Below are 21792 nucleotides of genomic sequence, written 5' to 3' on the forward strand. Positions count from 1 at the left end.
GCATTTCCATATTGCAAAAGTGGACCTTCAGTACAATGTGCAAGGAAAAGTACTGCAATGGAAGTAATGTCACTAACCCAAATGCCACCTAAGTGTCAAATACAGAGAATATTGTGTGCTGAAAATCATTGGTAAAAAGTTTGGTAAAAAGTTTCTGCTTCCATGTACCTTTTGTTTTTCCTTTTGTGAAAATTCCAAATTCTAAAAAATTTCAGAAAAAAGCTCATCATGAGGCCTGTTGAATGATTTCTATTGGTGCTTAGCAGATAGACTGGAGTCTCATTAAAATTACTTGGATGACTTGTTGCCTGATAGTGGTGGGTCCACATTGTCCATGGCTTTTTTGGGTCTCTCAAAGATGTGAAACATTCTGGGTTAGTTTCCACTCTGATTTTCATTTTTTTTTTTTGGTGGGGGGAGGCAGGGCTTCAGACCTGGGAGAGATAACACCTTTGGATGAACCACCTACCTTTCCCCTACCTGATTAGCTTGATTTTTTTTTCACAATAGCCTGATCATGGGGATCAGACCCTTGAGTCATCCAGTCATGGTTCTGCTATACTTGAGACTAAGGCTTCTCCAAGAAGTCCTTTCCTCAGCCTGTATGGACTGGTCAGTTTGGGTCAGGGAGTTACTGCTGGATGAATCTGAAAGCAAGGTCAGTGACTCCTAAGAGGGAGGCAAGGTGTTCTAAAGCCATGAGATTTCAACTGTAAGTATTTGCAATGAATACTTAGTCAGCGCAGGCCTTCACTGGCCCAACACTCTGCTAATGGCAGTCATGCATGAGTGCTGACAAATGCAGACCCCACATTCAGTAGCAAAAAGGGAATAAAGGCCTGAGACCCTTGTGGAAATTGGGCTTGAGGGGGGGGTCTTCATTTCTGAGATGGCAAATGCTTTGGAGGCTCTTCTGTGTTTTCCTGGGATGGCATCTCCTTTAAAGAAGTTATGTGTAGCTTGGGCTTTTGCTTCTGCCCGCTCCTAGGTGGATAGGGACATCTTTTCCAAAGCCTCTGGCTGCCCCTGCAGTGAAGCCAGCTTTTGTTGATGAAATTGCAGGTCTAGTGGGTATCCTTACACTGTTGCTGCTGCACATAAAAGAAATTATGCCTGGTATCCTTTCCAGCAGATTGGAGTGAATGCTGTCTTTACATCTCAAATCTGACTTGCCTGTAATCATGGGGAAGGGGTGAACCTAATGTTCTCTGAACCTGTGCAAGACATTGATTTGGTTGTCTAATAGGACAGGGACCAGTATGTTTCAGTGGTCTCTGTTTCTGAGCTAGTGGGTTTCTTTTAGTCCATTTACCCACTCTGCCTGGTTGTGGTCATGGGTAGAAGCAGCTTACTAGGGCTCCAGGGGAGCTGCCTCATGCAGCTGATTATCATGGGAAGGTGCTTCCTGTGTGGCCCCTTGTTACTGCAGCATGTCATTTCTTTGCAAAGTCTTGAGAGGAGCCAGAGTTCAGTTTACATCTCCATAGACTAGCTTGTGAAGGAGGCTGCTTCACTGTTTATCATGGGATAATGTGCCCTTAACACCTCCTTGGCCTCGGAACTTTCTCCTATTCTCTGGGCATTGGAGTCCTATCCTATCCTTCCATGGGAAGTAGTTAGGACTTTTGGAATACTTGAATTTTTTTTCTCTTTCTGCGGCTAAGCAGCTTTCCCAGGTGGATCATTTGATACGATAGCCCCTGCAGTCCCACAGCAGTTTGAGCCCTTGAAATTGATAGGTTCTTGAGTGAGTAAATTCCTTTTGCATCCCTCTTGGGTGGTGGAGGGAGCTTTAATTTGCCAGGCCTTAGGCTGTCTCCTACATGGAGGTAATCTATTGGGACCAAATTAGGTTCTATAATTGACAGTACCTTGTGAATGCTTCCTGCAACAGGGAGATCCTTTGTTCTTTTAACCTGAAGAACACTATCTGTGCCTGGCCTAGATCCTTGCCTAACTCCCTCTTCCTTTAAGAAAGTTGCCTGTCTGGAACTTGTGCCCACATGTCTTCCACATGCAATTTGTGAGCCAAGACCGCATTGACAGTAAGGTAATCCCACTCCTTGGGGTGCCTTTTATCTTGACATATTTGGTAGATTGAAGCATAGATGAAAGTCTTGTCTGCCCTTTTATGTGAACCTCTCATGTCTGAAGTGCAAAGGTGTCTGTGCCATCTGTGCTTATTTTTTTATTTTCTTTTTTTTTGACGCCATTGCTTTCTAACCATCAGACCCTCCCTTGATCTTTCCGTCCATTTGTTTGCTATGAGGCAACAGCTGACCAAGGCGGGTCTTCATCCAGACAGCCATTTTCTCCTCAACCCTGCTTTGCATGCACACAGTGAGCGGACTTTGGAGGATATCCCTTACTGCTGTAAGAGGCATTGCCTTTAAGCAGCCCTTCCACACCCTCAGCAAAAGCATGAGTAGTGGTCTCTCCATTCTCCACCAGGGAGGTGGTGTTGGCCTGCATGCCATCCATATGCTTGTTTTCCCTGTCACTACGAGAGATGAGTAGGCCATTCCCTTTGGCCTATCCCCTCCTCTGCCTACCTTCTTCAGTCCCAGGGTCACTAACTCCAGTTACTTTGGTCACAGTAAGGCCTCTGTTCCTATGAGCCACAGAACTAGGCCCCTCAGGGGTTATTTTATTTATTTAATTACATTTTTTCTCCCTTTGGCCAGAATGACTATTTGCAGAGATTGTTAGCTCTCCTTCTCCTCACCTTGGATTGACGCTGACAACCTGGCCACAACCAATTAACTATTTTAACCATATTTTGAAGGAGGAGGAGAAGAGACTGAGGTGTACCAACCCACCATCATCCACTCTAAACTGCAGTTATTTCTTATACTCTAAACGTCCCTGTGAAGAGAAGCCTTCTGTATTGTGTCTTTGTTTTAGGTTCATAGGTAAGTGCAAGACTAACTGCCCTTTTGGGCTGTTTTAAGTCTAGTTCATTTCCTATTTAAAGGTGAGAATCAAAACCCTGTGCACTGTGTGCCAGGTAAACACCTTAACCATTATACCAACTCCCAACCCTGAAGTTTGTATTACCCCAGATGGGACTGAAACTCACCAACCCTGGCGTAGGAGGCCAATGCTTTATCCATTATGCTACAGGGGTAAGTCCATTGGTTGTAAAGGCACCTTCAGTGCTGTAAAATTAACTTACAACTCAGTAGATATCCTTTGACAGTAATAACAGCAGTGGACACTCATTCACTACATGCATGTTGGTAATGCTTTGCTGTTTCCAGAGTCTCTTCAGAGATTAATTAAAAAAGGGGGCTGCATATCAGCTCTTGACAAACTCTCTCTGGAGGATGGAAGGGATATCGTATGAGAGACAGTATTCACAGCTAGGTCTGTAAGCAACCCATGTAATGGCTCTGAACACAAAGGCATGTAATAATAAATGAATGCATGGAATTTAAGTGTTGACACATGCCAAATGTAAACATGTAGGCTGCAAGCTGAGTTTTAAAATGTTAATTTTGACTTGTTGCTGTTGTATGTAGTTTAAATATGCTTGTGGTAGTTGTCCACTATATTATATGTAATCTGAATTTGACATAGTCTTTTACTGCTTCATGCATTCTAGATAGTTTATCTCCTTTTACTTTTTTATTTTTGAAAAAAGCATTGCCATAAATACTGACAGCAGTAGGAAGTCCACCGGTTTCTTTTTTGATTGTTCCATTCTTAAAGCTTGCCAGCTACAAGTGACAACAAACACAAAGTGCGAAGACACTTGCAATATGCATATTTCTGTTTGACTGGCTGGTGAGATAAGGGCCTGCTGCTTTAGATAGACGCTAAAGTAAACAACTTGAATTTGTTACTTTATGTATTCTTTTATACAGAAGCCTGCATTGTCTTGAGTGCTCAGTCATGCTGTATTAATTGTTTGATAGTGCTGCTTCACTCAATCAGTAGTGATAGTTTTTAGTGTAAGCATATAATTAGATAATTAGCTTTCATATAACGAATATATGCTTGGTATTTGTATTTATTAGTCATGATAACATGCCCAGTGAAGCAGTTTTCTTGAGCTGGACTCTGCGCCTTTCATTATAAAGGACCTCATTGTTTATTTAAATGTCCCTTGTGATGGCAGTGGTATAAAACCCAGGGCTGATTGGTGAAATTTACAAGATGCAATGGAAGCTGAACAGCTGCAGTGTACCAATAAGTCTTACAGTTGTTATTAGAAAGCTCTACCCCTTTTCACATTTTTCAGATACAGAAGGGTTTTTATGCAGTTAACCATTAAAATGTTTCGTCACGGAACTGTACTTTATATGCAGCATATGTATGCATATGTATGTTAATAACTTTGTAGCTAGTAATGTATTTCAGTCAGTCTGCCTTTGCTAACTTGATTGACGATCATGTAGTAAAACTTTTTACCCCGATTGGATTCTTGTAACATTTTATTTTATCTGAGATTTTGTAAAGGGCTACGTTTATGCAGCTTTGTATGAAGGTGTGTTACTAGAAAGTGTTACATTCAAAGTATTAATAGATTATGCGGCTTTGCTCTCTGTCTTGCCTAACATTGCTACTTTCTGTAGCGGGGCATTTAGCAAGCCATAGGGTAGAAATAGTTAATATACTTGTATTGCCACTTATTCTGGAAGATAATAGATTTTGCCCTTTGTTGACAGTATATAAGACTGTATGAGTTTCTGTTAGCAATGACACCTTCAGTTCATTTATCTACAACTGACTCATTTGTATCTGTGTACTGTAGTATCCAGCAGTCAAGTTATCAGTACTTTGGACTCTACTAATAAAATGTCACTTGAGACAAAACAATGACATCTGAACCAGCTGTACTTCAGACTGCTTATAAAATCTTAAGTAGTTCTCCTAGCTGTCAGCTTTTTAATGCAAGAAATTTGGACAAAGTCAAAAATGATGGTCAGACAAAGGTCCAAAAATAGACTGCCAGTGGGAGGGGAGTAGGGCTCTACTACTCATATGCTAGTAAGATAGTGTGTTTGTTGAGCACAGGGTACCTACCTCACCTCCACATTCCTTTAAAACAAGTTCTATCTTGCTTTAAGAAGGTGGTGTAGCACTGCTCTTAGATAACAAGCACTACCATACCTCCAAACCGCCTAGATTTCATCTCATATTTTTGGTCTGTTCTTCATAAAATGTGTAGTTTTCCAGAAAATCACTGAGGATTAGTTACTACACAATGATATACATTTGAGTTTCAGACTTCAGATCCTTTACAAAATGCATGTTAATACAACACCTGCTATTCTAGCAATCTTTTAAGTCTATAAGAGCAATCTTTAAAATTATTTTTGACCATTCACTATCACATGACAGGCAGCTGGAGGAGTTCTGAGTTTTGACAGACTGCCAGTGTGAAGGTTAGCAGGGCACTACTACCCATATGCCACTAAGGCTGTGTGTTCTATCAACACCTACTGTTGCATGCAATGGAGCTTATGCAACAGTAGTTTCTTCATCTCCCCAAGAGCAGCAGATTCAGTAGAACAACTGCTTGGTGCTGTAATGGTGTGCTGTTGCTGACAGCGCTGTAGAGACAGAGGTAGATGTGTCCAGTGTGCAAACATTTGGTGAAATGCATCCACCCATTACAATTATGGAGAGCATGGAATTGCAAACTGTTACTTCAGACGTTGGGTGTCCGTAAAATAATCAGTTTATTGTTCTTTCCTATTTCATTGACACTTCCCACATTATCAGTGAGTAAACAGATTAGAAAAAAGGAGCAGTAAAAGCTTAAATGCTGATAATGGGGCACATAAAGAGCTGAAGACAATTTTAGAAGCAAATGCATCAGCAGCTCCCAAATGAAATGTCAGCACTTGAAATGACAAGTGTAAGCAACCCAAAAAGAAAAAGATCAAAAATATTTACAGTTGGCTATCCACTAGACTTTATCCATTGTCGCTATGCACCTTATTTCCAATGCCACCAAAGTCTCTTATAGAGCAGTGGGCACCAGCATCAGCATTAAGAGACTTGCCTGGTTGTGTCTTTGTGATTTTTCAGAACATTGTATCGTTTAATGCCCCTTCTGATGGATTGACACTATTTGGTCCAAGCATCAGAGAAACACTTTCCATAAGTAAATAAGATAGTAAGACCCTTTCTGCCGTGGGAATCAAATTTTGTACCCCTCAAAGAACATTTTCAAGGAATGAGAATGATGGGAAGAGACTGGTTCCGTAAGTCACAAGGGTTCACACCTGACATTTCTGGAGATAGAGCCCCCTGTGGAATAGGGGGAATCTCTGTTTGTGGACTTCATCCTCTGGGCAAAGTTGGTCCATAGAACCAGAGCTTCTGAGGTCCCTTTCCCAAGAGATCCTTACAACACTCCTGAGCATTTGCCTGACTGCTGCTTTCTGGAGGCATTTTGGAGGGGGTACTTACCCCTGCATCTGACAAGCTAGATGTCCATCACTAAAGACCTATGGATGCAATGGGTACTAACCAGAGGCTATTTCATTTCCTTTATTTCTCCTCCCATACCCACAAAGTGACTTCCCAATGTGCCACATCCCTCAAAGGGAAGCAGATGCTTCAGAAATAAGGACTTTTTTAAACAATCAAGTCATACAAAAGATCTCATCAGACCAGAAGGGATCTGAATTTACTCAATATTCTTTAGTGCCAAAGAAAACTGGAGAACTAAGACCAGTTCTGGACCTATGCCATCTAAACAAATTTGTAAAGCAAACAAAATTCCAGATGGTCACAATTCACTCTATTCTGCCTTTCCTAAGGGAGAATGACTGAATGAGGTTGATCAACCTCTAGGACGTATATTACCACATAAAGATGGACAGAACTTGCAGGACTTTCCTCTTCTTCATGCTGGGAACCAGTCATTTCCAATACATAGCCCTGCCTTTTGGTCTTACTACAGCCCCCCACATGCTCACCAACTGCATGGCAGTGGTTACGTCTCGCCTTTGACTGATGAGGTTCCGGATATTCCCTTGTCTGGACAACTGGCTCATTACTGCCTCATCTAGGGAACTACTTGTTCAGGCCAGGGACTCCTTATTCCAGATCACAGTGAACACAACAAAGTCCAAGCTCCAGCAAGTACAGTCCCTAGAATTCATCAGGGCTTTCTTGGAAATGAAACTTCAGATTGCAAAGCTTCCTCAAATCAGGATTTCAAGTCTTCACCAGTAAGCTTTGACTATACTACCTTGTCGGAAGCCACCAGCAAAATTGATACTGCATCTCTTAGGATCTGTAACAACTATGATAGTCTCTCTGGCCCGGAACCACATGCGAGTTCTGCAGTGAACACTCAGTTTAGTGGTTGATCAGAGAACATCCCATGTCCTTTCAGGTGTCATTAATGAAGATTTGCAGATCACGCATCCAGTAGTGGTTGGAGTCACCTCTTGTATCACGAGATCTTCCTTTCATTCTTCCTTTAGTCCAAGCCATGGTGACCGTGGATGTTTACCAGTTGGGGTGAAGGAAGGCATTTCTTGGGAAAGACTTCCAAGGCGAGTGGTCTCAGGCAAAGGGCCAGTCTTCAGATCATCTGCTTGGAGATGAGTTGTCCCCATAGTGTTGCAGGCATTCCAGGATGTTCTCCCGTTGGGTGTGATATCTATCCAGACAGACATGGTGGGTGGCTGGTACATCAACAAACAGGGAGGAACCTGATCTTGTCACTCATGATGAGATGCCATGAGGGTATAGCAATGTGCGACATCATCCCACCTTTTTCTGATAGCAGTGCAGTTTCCAGGGAGTTTAATGTTCTAGTAGACAGGTTGGGCAGGTCCATCCTTCTTCCTCACGAGTGGTCCCTCAACCCGGTAGTAGCAGAACATATATTCAGCCATTGGGGCCAACCTTGCTCCAACCTGTTTACATCGCTCCACAGCACTAAATGCAGTACTTTTTTTGCTCTGATCCCCCAGGAGGGGAAGTCACCAAGGAATGCTTTGGTCCATAGTTGGACCACTATACTCCTTTACACCTTCCCTCCTACCTGTCTAATACCCAAATTCCTTTAGAAAGCTTTGGCAAGGAAGATCACGGTCATCTTCATAGCTCCCTACTGGTCTCAACAAGTGTAATTTCCCTTCCTCTGGCATCATCTGGTACACCCTCACTTGGTGTTGGGTTCAGCTCCAGACCTACAATCTCACCCATTGGGATTGCCTCACTCAGACATTCAGTCCCTCAAATTGACTGAATAGTTTCTCCAATTCCGTTTCCCGTGATGGTTAAGGCAGTCCAAGCTTTCATCACCAGTCATCCACAGATTTACCTCTTTGCAGAAGCTCTCTGTTAGGCAGATCTATAAATGCAGGTGGAAAAGATTCTCAGTCTGTGCTTCCAGTAATAACTTGGATAATTTTTTACGGCCCATCTTCCAGCAGTTTTGGATTTTCTAGTGTCCCTTTTTCAAAATGGAGCCAGTTGCTCCACTATTAAAGTACAATTGGCCACTATTTCCACTTTCCTTATTGGAGATCACACTACTATTGCATTCCTCAGACTGCCTTAAAACTTTCCCCAGAGGAACTTTCCTACCTCACCCTCTGCTCAGGGACCTGGTTTCCTTTGGAATATTATGTTCTTACTGTACGCCTTGATGGGTCCATCCCTTGAACCTGCAGCCAAAGTTGATTTGAAGTCTTTGTCATGGAAAACTCTGTTTTTAGTGACCATCACCACTGCTAGCAGGATTTCGGAGCTCTGTGCATTATCTTCCAATCCTCCCTACCTGATTTTTCACAAAGACAGGGTATCATTGGGGACTGATCAACCAATCAGTCTTCCGGTGTTCTTTCCAAAGTTTCCAAAACCAATCCTAAAACATTTTGGAAAACTATTAAAACAAAGCTCTCCCCTGGATCTACTCAAAACCCTACCCCAAATGCAAATAAGACGCCATCCAAAATAACATGTTCAATTCCAATTTAATAGATAACAACACTTCACTAATCACAAGTCTTAACCAGTCTACAACACCCAGCACTCTCAAAACCTCACCCACCTCCAACCAATGTCCAACAGTTCCTCCTCTCTCTTTTCAACTTGTTCCCACTTCACTAATTCATAAACTTCTCCTCAAACCTAAACCATGCTCATGTTCCTCAGACAACCTTCCACCAGAATACTAACAACTTGCTTCAGACTCCATCACCTTTCCAATTAGCATCCTTATTAATTGATCCATCTCTGAATCCTGCGTCCCAACCCTCTGGAAAAAAATATATCGCAACCCATTTACACAAAGGAGGGAAATCCACCAAATTTACAAACTATAGACCCATCTCCATCCTCTCACCACTTTCCAAACTACTCAAAAAATGTATACATATTCAATTACGTAACCACCTCACCCATTATAATCTACTTACACCCACCCAGCATGACTTCAGGCCATTCCACAGTACCACAACAGCTCTTATGTCTTTCACAGACCTAGTTAATATATCCAGGGATTCCAACCTACACACATCTGTTTTATTGTTAGACCTGTCAAAGGCCTTTGACACAGTCTTACACACAAAACTACTTCAGCAACTGACAGCAGTAGGTAGCTCACCAACCTCCACACAGTGGTTTAGTAGTTTTTTAACCAATAGACAACAATGTGTAAAATGGCAAGGCTTGCCTATATCACAATACCAAACCAACAAAACAAAGAGTTCCACAGGGGTCCATCCTGGCACCTCTCTTCTTTAATATATTTATTAATAACCTTTACACAACCTGTCAGCATAGCACTTTAATTCAATACGCCGATGATTCAACTATTATCACCTCCTCTGGCAATATCCCTGATCCACTGAAAAAAACACAGAGCACATTTACCTCCATAGAGTCATGGCTGTACAACACACAACTATTGCTTAATCCTAACAAAACAAAACCGTTACTTTTTTCTCCCAAAACCAATATACCAGACTTCAAAATATACTCCCATAACAATACCAAGATTGAAATTGTTAATAATGCCAAATTATTAGGAGTCACCACAGAGAACAAGCTCTCATATGACCAACACATCTTTAATACCATGCAAAAACTCACTTCAAACTAGGAACTCCTTACAGACAAAACACTTCCTGGATCCAGGCTCTAAAAAAACTCTGGCAAATACCTATCTTATCCTACAGTGCTCCCATATTCACTAACCTGCATGCCTCTCTCAAATCTGAACTTCAATCTTGTTACTTTAAAATTGCAAAATTCGCCACTAATTCACCCTACCGTACCCATTACTGCAACTTTCTCAAGGAACTAAACTACCTACAACTAACTACAGAACCTAAAATAATATATAAGCCTGATAGCTGCCCAGTCTTAAAAGGCATCCTGTACACCTACTCTCCCACTGGAAATCTCCGCTCAAATAATAAGCTACTTACAGATGTATACAAATCTAAAAAAAAAAAGCTGGTGAGTGTCTTTCTTCTTATGCCATAGCTAAACTCTGGAACAACCTCCCAAATAACATTACCAGAATTGAACAGCCCAAAAATTTCAAGCTCACTCTAAAGAACTATCTCTACAACTCTTATACCTGTCCTTGTCAAACTTAACATTCACCCCATCACCACCTCCCCACCACCACTTCATCACTATCTTTCCTTAAACATCCCACCAACCTTCCTACTTCAACTCCCAACCCTGTAAACACCACATACTAACACACATATACATTTCCTCCTATCTATTACACTTCACTCAAACATCTCCATCTCTTCTAATATTATTCCTATAAAGTATTTAATCCATTTTCCCACTAATTCCTACCAGACATTCTGTCTTAACCACTTCATTGTATAATACATACTTGTAAGATATATCCCCTTTAAAGTGATGCATTGAAATACTGCATTCTCTAAACTATCTGATTGCAGCTTGAAGCAATGTTATGATCCTTCTTGTATCTAATGTATTGTAACATTATATTGTATTATCTGTTAATGTCTATACTGGAACTTTTCTCCCCGTGCCTCTGCTGAAAATGGGTCCCTTGACCCAGTCAGACTTTCCCGGTTACCAAATGTCAATAAATAAATGAAATTAATAACGTTTTCTAACAAAGGAAATACAAGTCACATTTGCTGGATGTGCACCACCAACTATGCTTTTACTTGCATGGAACCATGACGATCAGAAAGACTGACCAGCTATTTATTTTATTCATCTGTTAAGATGGGAAAGGGAGTGTGTAAACTAACACTCTCCCATTGGTTTTTGGAGTGCATCTCTCATGTGTACAAAGAAAGAGGTTTGTCACTGTACAAATGTCTGAAGGCTCATTCAGCTAGATCTGTGACATCTTAGACGGTCTTAATTTTCCAGAGTACCTCTTGATGCATATGTGTTGCAGCAACTTGGTCCAAGGTCCATACATTCATTTCACACTACAGATTGGACATGCAGTCAAGATCAAGATCTTTCTTTGGTTCAGCTGTGCTCTGGAATATCTGTCCATGAGACCTCCCAAGTGTTATAGTAGCTGGGGACTGTGTCCCATCCATCGAGGAATGAATGGGAGAGACATTAGATACAAAAGTTATGTATTTATGACAAGTCTATGTTGGTTCTGTCCTTCCTCAGACTCCTGCCCTTCTTCTCCATACTTGTTTTTTTTTCCTGGTTCAGTCTGTTCACTCCTGGAGTGACCTGGCTGACCTAACCTTTGTTACGAGAGAGTTGTATTTGAAGCCTACAACCAACAGCTGGTTTCTTTTCCTCTACATTGTGATACAAATGTTTTCTAAAGTTTCCTAGTATTCGTGGAGTTAGTTTACTGTACTATTTTGTGCAAGCTCAGTCTGTGGTAACTTACTCGTCACTGAGGGGATTATGGTTAAGGGGAGGAGCCTGAGCACAATCTCCAAAGCTTGAAAGTGAACAAAGTGTGATTCGACTCGTATCCAAAGACCCATCTGTTGAGGAAAGATGGACGCCAACAACACAGATATGTTATTATGGAAATACATAACTTTTGTTTTCTATGCAGTACAGTTTTATCACAGGCTTTAAAAGAGCATTTTGGTCTTGCAATGCATCCAAGGTACTAAGTAGGAGAAGTTGAAAGCAGATTTTGTGAGCTGAAAACAGAATTAGCAGTGTGGATGGTAACTGGATTATGCATTTTGGAAGAAATATTTGTCAGGAGGACAAGCCAGAGAAATGTTTTTGCTGCTTTCCCTTGAGTTTGGAACTACTTGCTCAGGGGACCAGTCCCTATGAAGTTTCTTTCTAAATGTGAATGAACTGCTTTCTGTTTGTATTTTCCATGTTCCCTATTGCCAGAAGATCTTCATGGACCAGAATGTCAAAAAAATGTTGCAGTATCTTGATTTATGATATAGGCAGGCTCAATAACATGTCCTTAAGATGTTGAGAGGCAGGGCAATACTTCTGAGTCTGTATCCATCTCTTTAGGCTATAAAAGAGTAGTCTGTCATTCTTTTTACTTTGCAGTTGTATATTTAGTGACAGCTTTGGTGCCCTTGGATGCATTCAGATCCTGGCACCTGCAAGGTATTTGTCATCTCTTAAAAATGGAGAAACATTTTCTTCTGTGGGTAGCATTATCTGTTCTTTAGATAATCCAAGAAGACTGGTACAGTTTACTAGAAGAGATTTATGTATTACTGCACCATTAAGGAGGTACACCTCTGTCCAGCTGTTGCTGCTGTAGTTTTGCATTGTCATTTAATTAGAATTCCACCTTCTCTGGTACTGATGCTCATGTCTGCAGTTTGGATACACTGGTTTTGTGCCTCTTCTAACTGAGGCTAGAAAGTTGTGTAAAGTCTTGTTATATATCACTTCTTCCAAGAAAGACTCATTCTCTGTTTTAATTTCAATGTTCATATAGCAGTATTAATGGTTACTTTTGCTTTGAGCCATTAGCTTCAATGGAGCTTTTAACTTTTAAACACTTTATGGTAGTCATTGCATCTGATGTGTGTTGTGACTTGTATGCCCTTACACTTGTTGACAGGTACCACCTTTCTTTCCATAGAGGTGAAGTAGCCAGTCTTTCCTTTAACAACCAGCTAGACTTCCACTAAGTTACTCCATTATTGTTTTACTTGTCATTAGTGAACATTTCGCATACGGGGAGAGGAGATGGCATTCTGTATATGCTAAAAGTCCCTATGGAGGAAATTGAAAATATTTGAAAGACTGTCTTCCATTATTTTTATGGTGTTTAGTTTTGTTCAAGACTTTGTGAACAAGAAAATGTAGAGTTGACCATTCAGTGTGCGTGTGAGTGTTTATTTAGTTTTGTCCCTGTGCTTCTTGACCATCACGTCTCACCTCGATCAAATAATGCCCATTTGTTTCATTGCTCTGGAGATTCCACCTGCAACTGAAGTGAGAGCTTTGTTAGGGGTGGGATGTATCATTCAGGCAGCTGTGAGAGTGCTTTGCTGTTACCAGCATCTCAGTAATGAGAGCATTTTTATAGCCTTGCCCAGTCCTTGGGTATGGTTAAGTTGCCCATTGGCAGCTTAGTGAACCTAACACCTGCCTTCATGACCACCCCTCTACATTGTAACCCTCCCCCAAAAGATAGTGTGTGTGTGTGTGTGCTGCCAGCTGAATCCATCTTTCTCTCTCAAGATATGTCTGCCAACCCCCTGTCAGCAGAGTCAAGCACCCGAGCTGCTAGTTGAAGTCTGTTTACCTGGCCATAGTCAGCATTTCACCTCTGGTGCTATCATAGCATATCTTTTTTTTTAAAAATTGTAGACAAGCCTGGGCCGTCCAGTATCAGGGTTTACTGTGCTCAAGGAACTGCTGCTTCTGCTGATGCAGCAAGACCGATTACCACAGAGGGCATTTGTAATGCTGCCCTGCTTTAGAAACAGTTGACTTCTTTGTGAGACTATTTTGGATATTTTGAACCTTAAGGTAAAGGCCAATGTCATATTTAGTACCAAGCTGCTCAGGGGGTTGTACCCTAAATGAGCAGGTCTACTTTCTTTAATTACTACTGCATTTATTTTGTAAAGGAGTACCAGAAGGAGGTTGTTTTCCCCATGTAATATGTTTTACTAAAAAATGTAATATATCCACAATAACATGCATTAGTATAGTGTACAATATAAAGAAAGAAGTAAAGAATGGGAGACAGATGTGATAATTGTAATGTTTTACAAATAACCAGTTTGAAAAAGAAAAAAATGGCATCTTGTTAAACAAATACCCCCTGCAGAAGCCAAGATTGCTGAAACAGCAAAGGCAAACAAAGTGAAAAACAAACCTGAGGTGCCTGGTTGAAGAAAGAATAAAATTATGATTACTCAGATGTTATAAAATTGGCCTTGGGGGAGGGGGGGCACTAGGCGCTGATTTCTGCCCACATCACTCCATGAAATGCTTATGAACTGTGTCCTGACAAAAGTTGGAAGCTATTTAGAAAATTGTACCCTTAATGCTGGCAAGGTAAAAAAAATGCCAAACTATCATAACATCCATGCCTGAGGAAACAAATTAACATTGCCTAGCAAGTTATTACAGCCCAGACTTGGGTAGTCCGGGAGGTCTTAAGATGAGCCACTGTATATAATTATCCCTCACATCTGAGAATTACTTGGTATTTATTGAATCAGTTACTACTAAACCTTGTCTGCAATTCTAATATTATAGAGAAGCTTAACTTTCCAGTTTACAAATAATAAGAAGGAAGACTTGCTAGTTTTTAAGAGCAGCTAGATGTTTAGAGATGGTCAGTTTTGATAAGAACTTGTGCTTTGGGCATCCATTTTAGATAAAGTTGTAATGATGGGAGGTAGTGCCAGCTGTAACAGGGTGGTAGGCAGTGCATGTGTAATATATGCCAGCACAGCTAGATGGAGTTTCGTAAATAATTATGTCATTTGAATATCAAACTGATTTGTACAGATGCTTGTGTTAGAAATGTATTTGTAAAGTTGCTTGTGTTAAAAATACATCAACAGTGGGTCCTGCTGGACAGAAAAGAAATATACATGTATGTTAGACTGTATTGTTGTAACTGATGAAATGTATATATTTTAACAGAGGATACTGGATGGGGGAAGGGGTTAAGCTTAGCCCAGCTAATCTTAAGAAAAATAGCCTGAAATTAAATAGCTAATCTCACAGGTCTGAATGCAGCCAGGATGCAATGCATGTGAAAAGCCTGGGTTGGAATCCTGCTCTATTGTCTATTGTGGTGAACTAATTGCTACCCTGGAATGCCAGAGAATGGCTTGTTAGTTTCTGCAGGAAAGATGGAAGTGTTGAAATTGTTTTACAGTTTCCAGATGCCTTGGCTAAAGTTCTTTTTGTGTATTGTGACACATCAGTGCCAGATCCTAGTTCAGTTTCTAGTGAGAGGGTAGTGTGAGAACCACAGAGTCAGGTGACCAGATGTGGTGTCATCCTGTAGCTAGCACTGAAATTTTATTTGAATACTAGTGAGCGATGTGAGGTGTGCACTCTGTTTTTGGACCTGATAAGACACTCATCCACATTCACCTTGCCATGCTTTAGTAAGTAGCTAGGGAACAATTCTTCAGTCACTTAGAAAAATATAGTGAGATTAGCTAAATGTTGTTTTTTTTGTGTCCGTCTTTCCATCTGTGTTGTTTTTTTTTATATTTCCTGTGATTGAAACTCTAGTGTTTATTGTAAATACATATTTAGTATTTTCATGTTTTAATTATTTATTATAAATATATCTAAACCTTTCAGTGTGAAGTTTTTCCATCTCGCGGTTCATTCTTACTGAGGGATTCGGAGGCGATCCCTTGGCTCAGAGTCGGCCTACTACAAAGCTCAAGGCCCAAGTCCCTATCCCATGATGCACCTAGCATTACCTCAGATCTAGTTTGTCGCTGCAGCTGATCGGAGGTTCTCACTAGCTCGGGCCAGTAAAAACCTTACTTTTCCTACATTTCAAAATATTATTGATATTTCTTGAAAATAATAGTTAGCTAAGCTCTTACAGCTTTATATTGTAGTTTCCTATCCCTTGTGTATGCCTTTTCTTACTTATATATTTAGCCTATTTTTTATTAGGCCTATTTAGATTTCTGTAAAAAATATAAGAAGGTGCACCATGAACCAAAATGGCTTAAAGGAAGATGTAGCTCCAGTTGTTAAAAACAGGTTTAATAACACAAAACACGTACAGACTGCAGTTGGGTAAGCGCTTTCACGTTATGTTTAACGCTTCATCAGACTATTTAGATTTCTGACTAAACAGTTCTTTAATCAGTGACCTGCCACTTTTTTTTGCTTAGTAATAGTATTGTGTGCTTACTAGTGACCTTTTAGTAGTGTACAGTTTAGTGATTGCTACTATTGATATATCTGCTAGAAAAAGAAGTGTGTGTGTGTGTGTGTAATTTTCTTAGCCTTAGTTAAGGGCTTGTGTGATTATATTTATCCTGTTTTTTATTAGAGGGCTTATTTACATTTCTGCTTCTTGTTAGCCTTAGTTTGAAGGGTGTGTGTGTATATTTAGCCTGTTTTTTGATTAGAAGGCTAATTCATATTGTTGTTGTTGGCTGTGTCCATTTTTTCTGTCATGGCTGATGACAAGGACAAACACCCTAAGTCAGGGTTTTAAAAATGCCCTAAATGTGAGCAGAAGATGTCTGTTACTGACAGCCATGTCAATTGTGTCTACTGCTTAGGTGCCTTGCACTTACAAGAAACATGTTCATATGCCATTCCTTTTCTTCTCAGGTTCTCCAAGAGAGAAAGAGGAAACTTATTGACAGGGGTTTGTTGAAACCTTCTTTCCAGGAGGCTTTGAGTGACCAGGATGGATCTAGTAAGTCCTCGGGCTGGATCTAGTAAATCCTCAAAGTCCTCCAAGACTTCTGTGGATTCAAAAAAGTCAAAAAAGAACTGGTATCTGAAATTCCAAAATCTCCTATACTTCAGTCGGTACCATCGATCCATTCATCTCGGTCTTCTGTTAGCCTTTCAGATTTGGATGTGGATTGTGTGGTGCAGAAGCTTTTACAGGCACGGCCTTTACAAAACTGTTATCTGCTCCGACCAGGTGGCTTCAGAGCCGAAAACCCTTATGCCAGCTATAACTCTTCCTCCTCTGATCCATACCGGTCCTTCAGAGCCAGAGGAGTAGAACTTGCTGATTTGTGGAGCCTTCGGAGCTGATGCCTGCTCCAGTGTCTTCGGCTCCATTCACTCTGACATCCTCTGCACTGATCAAGGATTCTAGGAGTTGACACTCTGGCCGGGTCCGGGGAGGATAGTTGAACTAACTTGTCTGTTCCAACTCTGCCTCTCAGGGCTTTGGCTCAGATGAGCTCGGCTCCTACCTCAGGCTCAGAGCCCACTGTCCCGGTGCCAGGGGTATTGATAGTTTCCTCAGATCAGTCAGTCCCTTCGCATCGGAGCAGGGTTGCCTTCAAAGCCATGAGGAGAGTTATGTCTCCCAAGACATCCTCAACCTCAGGTCCGGCTTCTTCATCCTCTAAAGCGCCTGTGTCTGCTTCTGCTTCACAGATCCTGGCAAAGCGCAGAGACCCAGAGCCTTAGGAAGTCCCATTGGGTGGGCCATGCTCTTCCGAGACCTCACCAGAAGCTCCCACTGATGAGGTTCCCAGGAAGAGTGTGTGTAAGAAGAAACATTTTGACTCCCCTCAGGAGTCCCTAACATCTGATACTGACTTGGATGAATCAGAAGGGTCCCCATGGTCCCCCTCTGAGGATATATAATTTGCAGAGATACTTGAAATTCTTAGGCAGAGGGGTGGCTGGCAGTCCACCACCCTGCTGAAGATGAGTTGGTTCTTCTAAAGGCTTTTGGGTCTCAGCCATCCATCTCTTGGGTGTCTGCACCCATCGATGAGCTTATGCAGCTGGTCTCATGAAGGGCATGGGAGTCTCCAGACACCATGGAGCCTGTCCGTAGGAGGCCTTATAAGTTCATACCTGCCCCCCAAGATAAATCCTTCTTGACCAAAGGTGTGCCAGTTGATGCCAGGGTGGTGGTGGCAGCCACCAAAAAAGAAATGTCTGAAACTTCATCTATCCATCCTCCTAACAGAGACTCCAGGATCATGGATAGATATTTAGTTCAACATCTTTTGCACTCCATTCGCTTAACTATTTAACCCATTTCACGAGACTCCAAAGAGATCTCCTTAAAGAGCTGGGAGATGCTCTTCAGGGTACAGTAGCTGCAGGAGCTACATATAAAGTTGCCTCCCAGCTTGCTACCCTCAACTCCAATGTCAACTCGTCCATGCGCATCATTTCATATGCAGCTGATAGAACGAGCAGGGCAGCAGGTACAGGAGTTGCTCTTAGGAGACGCTCCTGGATGCACTTGTGTTCCTTTGCGGAGCCCTTCAAGTCATCCTTTGTGAATACCCCTTTTGATGGCTCATTCCTTTTTGGGCCCAAAGTTAAGGAAACTTTGACCAGGTGTCTGCAGGAGGGAAAGACTCTGTCTGCCATTGGAGTCTGTTTTTCTACTCCTACCAGACCCTACCCGAAGGGTCTAAGGGGAGGAAAATGTGGTTCCGAAAAGCCCAAGGAGCCTTTCGGGGCACACGTGGTGAGCCCCCCTCCAGGGTCAGAGGAGGAGGTAATAATGGAAGATGCCGCCCTCATGGCAGAGGGGGGGTCCGCAAAATCAGGGCGACAGAGATCACTTTTTTGGGAAGCCCTACCAGCGCTCGTGAAAGGAGGCCTAACTGGTCCTGCTCTGGAGGCAGTCGGGGGGTTGCTTATCTTTGTACCTAGATGCCTGGCTCAAAATAAATGACAACTGGGTACAAATTATCATTTCTAGAGGATACTTCATTCTATTCACCACACTCCATCTACTGACAAGAAAAATCCCGGACGTTCCACCCAGTTACAGGCAACAAGCAACAGTAGGTCCAGATGTTGCTAAGAAAGAGTCATCCAGCCAGTCCCAGCAGATCAGACAGGATCCAGAACTTACTCAAGATTCTTTTTAGTTCCAAAAAAGACAGGGGACTGGAGACCTATATTGGACCTCAGCAGACTAAACAGATCTGTCAAGAAAGAGAAGTTTTGGATGGTCATGCTTCAGTCGATACTTCCCTTCTCAGGGAAAGACAATTGGATGTGCTCGATAGATCTCCAGGATGTGTACCACCACATAAAAATGGCCAGGCCATCCAGGGATAATCTGCGCTTCCGGCTGGGTGCCAATCATTACCAGTTTTGAGCCCTGCCCTTTGTTCTCATTACATTCCCCAGAGTGTTCACCAAATGCATGGCAGTGGTCACGGCTCACCTGAAACATTTAGGATTCCAGGTGTTTCTGTACCTAGATGATTGGCTCATCATTGTCACCACCAGGCATCAACTCATTCAGGCCAGGGAATCCACTCTCACTCTGCAACCAGCTGGGCATTGCAATAAAATCAGAAAAATCTGCCTTGTCGCCATCGCAGTATATCATCTTTATCAGAGCAGAACTGGACACCACCACCACACTAAGACTTCCAGTAGAAAGAGTCTTACTACTGTGTCAGCAGATCCGCATTCTAATATCCAAAAACAAGGCTCCAGCATTAGAAGTTCTGAAATTGTTAGGTATGATGGCAGCAGCAATTCTGGCCGTACCACTGGGTCGTATGCACATATGGATACTGTAGTGGCTGTTGTTCACTCAGCGGTCTTACCAAGAGCTCCCATGTCTCACCAGATCATCATCATCATCATCTTCTTTCGGCTGTTCCCGTTAGGGGTTGCCACAGCGGATCATCTGTTTCCATTTCTTCCTGTCCTCTGCATCTTGCTGTGTCACACCAACCATCTGCATGTCCTCTCTCACCACATCCATAAACCTTTACTTAGGCCTTCTGCTTTTCCTGTTACCTGGTAGCCTCATCCTTAGCATCTTTTTCCCAATATACTCAGCATCCCTCCTCAGCACATGTCCAAACCAATGTAATCTTGCCTCTCTGGCTTTGTCTCCAAATCTTCCAACCTGGGCTGACCCTGTAATATACTTATTCCAAATCCTGTCCACCCTTGTCGCACCCAGTGCAAATCTTAACATCTTTAACTCTGCCACATCCAGCTCAAACTCCTGCCTTTTTGTCAATGCCACTGTTTCCAACCCATATAACATAGCTGGTCTCACTACCCTCTTGTAGACCTTCCCTTTCACTCTTACTGGTACTTGTCTGTCACAAATCACGCCTGACACTGTTCTCCACCCCCTCCATCCTGCCTGTACTCTCTTCTTTACCTCTCTTTCACACTCACCATTACTCTGAGCTATTGATCCCAAGTATTTAAACTCCTCCACCTTAGCCACCACTACTCCTTGCATCCTCACCATTCCTCTGTCCTCCCTCTCATTCACACACATATATTCTGTCTGCCTTGCTGACCTTCATTCCTCTTCTCTCTAGAGCATATCTCCATCTCTCCAGGGTCTCCTCTGGGTCTGTATCAGAACATCGAAGTTTTAAAACTTTGAATGTTCTAATATCGACCCATTTTGAGCGAACGCTTAAAATAGCGAAGCTGCAGATTACAGAATTCTTTCCTAGGGAAAGAATTTGGTTGGCCGGTTCTGTGGCTTCGCTATTTTCAGCGCTGTGGTGGAAATTTATGGGTCAGGTTCAGGTAAGTGTGCGATTGTGTGGTTGTTAGGATTAGGGCGCGGGTTAGGTGAGTTAGGGTTAGGGCGCGGGTTATGTGAGTGTGCGATAGTGACGGACCTTAGGGTTAGGGTTTGGGTTAAGGTAAGTGGATAGATAGTAGTGTATGTATAGTTTAGTGTAGGGTTAGTTGTAGGATTTATAAGTGTATGTGTGTGTATTGATGGTTTTTAGGTGTGCTTGTGTTCTGTGTATGTGTTTCGGAATAGCGAATTTTTTCCCAAGGAAAAAATTTGCTGTTCTGAATGTTCAATTTGTGGTTTAGATGTTTTAGGTTTGATGAAATATCGTTCGCTATTTTCACCTTTCGATAACGTGATATAAACGCTCTCCAACTCCTGTTCCCTACTCTCACTACAGATCACAATGTCATCTGCAAACATCATAGTCCACGGAGACTCCTGTCTGATTTCGTCTGTCAACCTGTCCATCACCATTGCAAATAAGAAAGAAAAGGCTCAGAGCTGATCCTTGATGTAACCCCACCTCCACCTTAAACGCATCCGTCACTCCCACCACAGACCTCACCTCTGTCAACTACCCCCGTACTTATCCTGTACCACTCTTGCATACTTCACTGACACTCCCGACTTCATCATACAATACCACAACTCCTCTCTAGGCACCCTGTCATATGCTTTCTCTAAGTCTACAAAAACACAATGCAACTCCTTCTGACCTTCTCTGTACATCTTCATCAACACTCTCAGAGCAAACATCACATCTGTAGTGCTCTTCCGGGCAGGAAACCATACTGCTGATCACTAATCATCACGCCCCTTCTTAACCTAGCTTCCACTACTCTTTCCCATAACTTCATTTTGCGACTGATCAATTTAATTCCTCTGTAGTTACTACAGCTCTGCACATCACCCTTATTCTTAAAAATCGATACCAGAACACTTTTTCTCCATTCCTCGGGCATCCTTTCACTTTCCAAGATTTCATTAAACAATCAACTCCACTGCCATTTCACCTAAACACCTCCATGCTTCCAGAGGTATGTCATCTGGACCAACAACCTTTCCATTCTTCATAGCTATCCTTACTTCCTCCTTGCTAATCCATTGTACTTCATGATTCACTATCCCTACATCATCCAGCCTTCTCTCTCTCTCATTCT

The 21792-nt window shown here is 42.1% G+C and overlaps 1 protein-coding gene across 1 annotated transcript in view; it reads left to right on the forward strand.

The window, feature by feature from the left end:
- VASH2 (vasohibin 2) overlaps window positions 1-21792 on the forward strand; it is a 1568646-nt gene that overhangs the window by 605304 nt on the left and 941550 nt on the right. The gene's annotated exons all lie outside the window — the stretch shown is intronic.

The sequence above is a fragment of the Protopterus annectens genome, chromosome 1.part2, assembly GCF_019279795.1.
Source record: "Protopterus annectens isolate FY-2018-M chromosome 1.part2, PAN1.0, whole genome shotgun sequence".
Taxonomy (NCBI): Eukaryota; Metazoa; Chordata; order Ceratodontiformes; family Protopteridae; genus Protopterus; species Protopterus annectens.